Here is a 6092-nt window from a genome sequence, read left to right as displayed (position 1 = left end):
ATTGGACCTAGAATTAAACCTTGAGACGCTTAAGCCAACTACACAATACTATCTTTATGTTCAATACCTTCCAAAATTTATCATATTGATTGCTCAGTAACAAATGGTAACATTATATTCGTTACTATATAAAATAAAAGACAGCAATGTACCTATGACGATGTGACGAATGTTGCTTTTGTAGCATAAAAAGTTCTAAATAATGTAGTCTGACTTATTCACGATACAAAGTGAACTATTGTAGGTAAGTTTCGCATACCTTGCCTCGGTGTAACATGTGGTGTTTACACTGAGCACCGTACCTACCTAGTATACAATTAGATAAATATACGTTGCTTTCTAGGCTCCTTCATCAAATGTGAGGTGGTACAAGAGAAAACGGTAGTAGAGCTCCTTGTGAAAGAGTTCGTCGAGGGAAGTACTGCCACCTTACCTATTTCTGCCGCGAAGCAGAAATGTGCACATTACTGCGTTCCGGTTTAAGTTCCGAAGGGTAAGGGTGCTAGTGAGATTACAGGCACACGGTATTTGTCAAGTTATGTCTCAGGGTGTCGGGCGCAGTGTCAATGCTCCTTAGATCTTTGTGATTTATAGCTCTGAGTGACATTGCAACTGTTATATTAATAAGAAATATAAATAATAAGAAAGTTATGTTAATAAGAAACAAAAACAGTCAAATATAACAAAACATTTTACCAAATTAATTTAAGTAAACATTATTTATTCAATTAACGTGTTACATCCAAACAGGTGAAAATACAATACTTGAGTTTAGTTTCGTTTTTCTCTTCAACCCCATAGTTTATTTCCTTATTGCATAGTGTTATAATTCCTAGTAAATATCGAGTTCTTAGGTTTTCGCGATTGTTACACATAGGAAATGAAACTATTTTTCCGGTTGACGTCAACCGTGACCATGGGACCTGTAAAGGGCCCGAAACGTCGGTTTGTTTGAAAAAACAAATATACGCGATTTAAATCCGGAAAAATAGTTTCATTTCCTAGTAAATATTTTCGCTAAACATCCTACAAATATTATTTTATGAAGCGGACGTTGATTATTAAGTAGCTATCGCAAAAGTGATTTTCATATTTTTAGATGATAAGTTGAATTTTTAAGATGATATTTAATTGCAGTTGTGCTGAAGTGGCTCCATCTATCGAAAAATAGCTATCTGCCAAGCTGACCATATGACCAGAACTTTCAGGCTATGGTGTAAATCGTTAAACAGCGCCATCTATTTGAACATACGCAAAACACTTCGAAAGTTAGGCTAAGTTAAGTTACAAGTTTAAGTGTCTGCTGATTGTCATAAAAGTGCTGCAATAATTTGTTAGAGTGCAGTACTTTGAAAAAAAAATTACTTAACAAATGAAACTATTTTTCCGGATTTAAATCGCGTATGTTTTTTCAAACGAAACGTCGGTTTGTTTGGAAAAACAAATATACGCGTATATAAAAAACCAAATTTCCTATGTGTAACAATCGCGAAAACCTAAGAAAACTACTTAATTCAACGATGTTTACATAGACAGTGCTGTACTCATTAAATATGATATAAATATCAAATGATTTTTCTTTCATGGTCTTTGGCTAAAAGACTTGTTTCGATTGTATTTTATACGTTATATTAAATTAAATGACTTTATAAATTTATTTCTAAGCCCCGATTCCGTGGTGCGTTATTATTAATGTGTATTTAACTGTGGTACCATGTAATTTTGTAAGTATGTTTTATGTATGTTGTCTGATTTCTCCGTTAATTGTGAACCCATTTTGAAAAATCTTTTTTTTATCAAAGGGTGCACTCTCGAGGTGGTCCCATTGTCACCAAGTCAGAATATGATGAGGGAATCTCATGGAAATCGAGCGAAATCCTCAAATTTTATAGGCATGTACAGTGTATTCAACGATTTCTCCGTCAATGGTGGACCGCTTTTATTAATTCCGTTTTTAGTTTGAAAAGGTATACTCTCGAGATAGTCCCATTGTCACCAAGTCAGAATCTTGGGAAGGAATCCCGTGGGAATCGAGCGAATGAAAGATATGTACAGTGTGTTCACCGATTTCTGAAGACGGAGTAAAACGAAACTTGCAGGGTTGCCAGTTTTCAAAAAAGTTTAAACAGTCATGTAGTTGTAGTCAGCTATCAAAGTTAACACCTGTGTCAAAATCAAAATAAAAAATTCCAATATTTTTTAAGACAAATTGAAGTGACTCGGTTAAGTGGTATTAAACTATTCTTCATAACCTAAATTGAATTTAGGTTATGAAGAATAAATAATATACGGTGTTGGTTTTTTCAAACAAACAATAATTTTGCATATTAAAATTTATTTCTCACCTCACTAGCTCGGAAAGTCTTTCTTTCTCATTAGAAATCTGCGCTCAAAAGCGTTTTTCCAACCTAGCGTGTAAAAGGTTTTTGAAATTCGAACTTGACGAAAGACTATGGTGCACCTCATCGAAAGAAAAAGTTAGATTCTTGTTTAGATGAAGAAAAAACATACTGACACGTTCAACGACGCCTTCTATAGTACACACGCCAGCACATCTAACTACACATTGACGTATCTTGTTCAGTTGCAATGGAGGCGATTTTCAAACAAAAATGTGTAGTCTGATGTGCCGTTGTCCGTACTATGACGCTAGTTTAAAAATATCATAATATTGCACCCCTTATGGAAGAATGGCATAAGTGGAGTCAAAGATGTTTATTGCTCCATTAGATACAAAAATATAACCCACATCCTTTCCAATTCTCGTAACTCGATCTACAATATTAGTCGCTAGAGTTACAAGAATTAGAGAGGATGTGGGTTATACTTTTCTGTCTGTAATGGAGCAATAATCGTTTTTGACGTGACTCCACTTATACCATTCTTCCATGAGGGGTGCCTATGTCGTAATATCTTCAAATTCATCTCTCAAATCCGTGATACAACGATTTGGCTGTACTGCCTAGGCTGTGCATTGTGTTTATCAAAATGTTAATTAAAATATCATTAAAATTCACGGATCCACAGCATGAGTGCTTTTCACGTGCACGTTTCCGATAAAGGTGTAGAAATATCGACTTTGTGTTTTGGTTATCTCAAAAATTTGTTTCTTAATACGGCAAAGAAGCATTTAATTATCACGGATTATAATGTGTGGTGCCTTTTATTATCTAACGTACGTACGTTATAATTTTGAACCTAAAATATTGTTGGCAAGTTTTTATACAAATATGATAATTGAAAGCGAGTAAACAATAAACGGACTCCTGCTGCCAGCTCCGCCACCAAGTGGAGATTTGGTAGTGGACTTTAGACTCAACGGATTAGCGGTGGCAACCATTAGTTAGTTGTGCAATGCACAACGGAAAGTGAGCGTGCCTATAGCCTCCGATTTCTATCTGGAAAATAGGTGGGCAAAGTACGTGTACTGCCACAGCAAATCTCAGGGTCGTATTCCAGAACTCTACTCAATGCTCAAGTCAGTACTTGAACAGACTTGAGTATGATTTCAAGCACTGGAAATACGACCCTAATGGCAAGGACTTGAGTATGATTTTCAGTGCTTAATGTAATACTCAAGTTCTGACTTGAGTATTGAGTAGAGTTCTGGAATACGACTCTTAGAGTCTAAGACATTGACAAGTCCCATGTGCCTGTAACTTCACCAGTACTCTCTTACCCCTCAAAATTAAATGCCAAAATAAAAAAGAATCAAATATAGATAAAAATTATATTTTTCTAGTTAAATCATGACATTTAAAAATTAATATAAATAATTTTTTGTTACAAATACAAGTTTTTCTCAAATATACTCGGGAATGATTACATTACTTTCAAAAAAATAATCAAATAATCTCAGTACAGAGTACTAAAAAAACCGACCTCAAAAGTACGTGGAATTACGTCTATTTGCTAAGTTTTATTGAAATATCCTTAAATTCGCCACTATACAGGACTTGACACTGGAGATAATAAAAATCGGTTCTCACTACTTAAAGAATATGGAGAGAAAAACGCCTTGAATTGGAGAAATAGCAAAATCAACCATCAAAATAATTGCCCCTTAAGAAAATTTAGGCGCTATTTATAAAAATGAATCTTCATGCGTGAACAGCCTTAGAGGTGGATGATTTCCTTCAAAATGAAATGGGACCACTATGGAAGTACCCCCTTTCCAACAAAAAAAGAATCGTGGAAATCGGTTCATAAATACCGGAGTTATCGCCTAATATACATACAAAAAAAAGCATACAGTCGAATTGCGAAGTCCTTTTTTGAAGTCGGTCAAAAAGTGTTTTAGTTATGGAGTGTACAACTCTTTGCCGCCCTAGTCAAGCAAAATAAATATAAAAATCCATTACTGTCCGCTACTCTAAACTTTCTTTAAAACTTTTAAACTTTCTTTGCTCTCGGCCCGAGAATTGAACCTCTGCGTGGCAGATCAGCATGGTAACCGTTCGGCCACAGAGGCAGTAATATATCTTTTATATTTTCTTCGCGAAAATGAGTAGTGACAAGAGTAAAAAACAATAACTCTGTCTAATTTTGAACAGAAAAATTTGTCATTTTTTTATATTATACATTCTCCTTCATTATTTAGTCTTTATATACTCGCATTGTTTGAGAAAAGCACTATATATACCTCGGCGGGAACGTGGATCGCCTGAATCGTATACTTCCCTGTCTCTATGTGTTATTATTAACAGCTAGTTTTTTAAATAAAGTAGAGCGATAGAAATATTGATTTATTGTATAGAGCGGTCGTTGTAGGTCGACTATTCGTATCACTGTGATGGAATATACATATGACTTTAATTTCTAAGTTACGTACATTTGTGATTTAGAACCTCTCGAAAACGATAATGGAAAAACATCGTGATCAAACCCGCATAATTGCGATTACAACTGGCCAATCGGAAACTTTTGAAAAGTTGATTAAACTCACAAATTAGAAAGATATAGTAGGATTCAGGTTGATCTTCTCGCTCAGAAGCCCATCTGATTTCGAGACTACCCGATCGTATCGACTCCTATTTTAATCAAAATCAGGACGCTATACTAAGCCAAATATTAAAATTGAGTGCAGATAATTAAAATGTTTACAAAGATCAATGGCCATTTTGGAACCGCAAATTTCTTAGTCGCGATGAAATTAAAATTTATAGCCATTTAAAAATACGTTACGGAATAACATAGCTATAGAATAATATCAACTGACGGGACGAACAAGTTGTCGTGTGCCTGATGTCGTGTGTCCATAACAGATGCAGTGCCACTCAGAGCTTTAAATCGCAAAAGTCTGAGAGGCAGTGCCACTGCGCACGACACCCTGAAACATAAGTTGACAAGTCTCATGCGCCTGTAATTTCATAATAGCATTAAATAAATAATAGGTACCGTGTTTAGACCACGTGGCTTTATCGAGTGGCCTAAGTACGTGATTTTAAGACCTAATTATGTAATGATTGCGTACAATCATTGACTTACAAATAAATGGACGACGGGTCTAATACAAAAACCACGAAAAAAATGTCCCAAGTCAACCTATTTAAACGTAGTGACATGTCAAGGAATATGAAAAAGCTAAAACGTTGAATTTAAATTGTAATGTCACCGCAGTGCTGTCTAATTTTGCTTACTTCGCTGTCAGTCGAACAAACGAAGACTAAAGCGTGAATGACGCTCTGTATACGATTTTAACGCCCTATAAGTTCGGACACTTTTTAGCGCGGACCCGACGTCCATATAATTCAATGCTTATAAGTCAATGCGTACAATACTTTTTGTACGAGCAAATATAATAATGAAACAGAACCAATACTTCGTCGTATATTTTGTTGACAATCCAATCCATGGACCAAACAAACCTTAAAGGATTTTAACCAAGAATTTTTTTTATAAGGATTTAAGGCCCGGTTGCAAGATTTTTCGGCCAATTTAACTATGCAGTGTACGTTTACGTTTAAATAGCGTCCTGATTGATATTTTAATTAGCACAAAAATTCGACGTTCTTTTTTTGAAACTCATTTTAGTTCAGTGTGCAGAACTCTAATGAAATTTTTCAGCTCAGTGGCGAGTACCATAGACAATA

Source organism: Hyposmocoma kahamanoa, unplaced genomic scaffold (genome assembly GCF_003589595.1).
Source record: "Hyposmocoma kahamanoa isolate Upper Pololo Valley unplaced genomic scaffold, ASM358959v1 80, whole genome shotgun sequence".
NCBI classification, from domain to species: Eukaryota; Metazoa; Arthropoda; class Insecta; order Lepidoptera; family Cosmopterigidae; genus Hyposmocoma; species Hyposmocoma kahamanoa.
This window is presented reverse-complemented; position numbering follows the sequence as displayed.